General features: G+C 50.0%; 1 pseudogene; it reads left to right on the top strand.

Annotated features, from left to right (window-relative positions):
* The first annotated feature begins 205 nt into the window (after positions 1-205).
* On the top strand, positions 206-980 carry LOC116536574 (annotated as a pseudogene).
* Positions 981-1,233: the final 253 nt, after the last annotated feature.

The following is a 1,233-nucleotide window of genomic DNA, read 5'->3' as shown; positions in this document are numbered from 1 at the left end:
AACTGCTTAGTCATTTAGAAGAGAAAAGGATGGAACACAGGGAATTAAGGGCTTACAAAAATCAGTGGAAGAGCTGGAAGAACGAGGTATAGCCTCAGGCTGTAGGAATGACTACCACTAGGACTCTATCACTAAATAGGCCCATTAGGGGTGCTGTAACCTCTGCACTCAGTCAGAAACGGGGGTTCAGGAAGCCTCCTCTGGGATGGTGGGCTGCAAGAATAGAACAGCTCCCAGGACCTCCACGCCCGGCCCCACATCAGAGCCCGGCCTCGCCCTCGAGCCGCAGCCGGGCCTGGCTGCCTTCCGCGCCCGCTTGCACTGGCCGTGCCACTTCCTGGGGCTGTGCGCGCACCTCGACCGCACGCCCGACATCTGGGCGCTGCACCACTGGAGCGTCTGGCTCACCCCTTTCTCGCGCGGCGCTACTTGCCTCTTCGACGCGGCTTTCTTCCTGTGCTGCCTGCGCGAGCCGCTGCTAGTCTACCCCGACTTGACGGAGGTGGTGGGCAGCCTGTGGTGATCTCCATCAGAGGCAACTGAAAGTTTCTTTTCAAAAGAAATTTGGCTGGCACCCCACAGTTCTACGAAATGAGAAAACTTGAAAACTTTGCCTGTCTCTGACTTGCACAAATTATGTTTGGATCGTGCATTAGAAGGACTGGAAAGGTGGCTGCCCATCACCTTGTTAGCTGCTTATGGGATGCTGCAGCTTTTACCAGGTGATGAGCTAGACTTGGACGATTCAGACTTTTTAGAAAATCTTTTGTCTGCTAGAAAAACAAACAAACAAACAAACAAAAACGGAAGAGATCATGAAGGAAGGCAAGCAATTTCACCGGATAGTGATATACAATCGCCATCTTTACGATATTCACGTGACTGTTCAAAGTATCGTTTATCCTAAGAACTCCATATTAAGAGCCATTTGTAGGGTGTTCATGCTTGTTTGTAAACTGGCCTACTTGAAGTCCTTGTGAATAATGAGGGTCGAATTTCAACTTTCTTGAAACTTAAGGAAATTTGTGCCTATAATAGTTATTATACAGCCATGCGTGGTGGCTCACGCCTGTAATCCTAGCACTTTGGGAGGCCGAGGCGGGTGGATCACTTGAGGTCAGGAGTTCGAAACCAGCCTGGCCAATATGGTGAATGCCCATCTCTACTAAAAATACAAAAATTTAGCCTGGACATGTTGGCACATGCCTGTAATCCCAGCTTCTTGGGAGGCTG

The sequence above is a fragment of the Sapajus apella genome, unplaced genomic scaffold, assembly GCF_009761245.1.
Source record: "Sapajus apella isolate SASKATOON/1434 unplaced genomic scaffold, GSC_monkey_1.0 scaffold102, whole genome shotgun sequence".
NCBI classification, from domain to species: domain Eukaryota; kingdom Metazoa; phylum Chordata; class Mammalia; order Primates; family Cebidae; genus Sapajus; species Sapajus apella.
The sequence above is the reverse complement of the archived record's forward strand: the minus strand, read 5'-3'. Positions and strand labels throughout refer to the sequence as shown.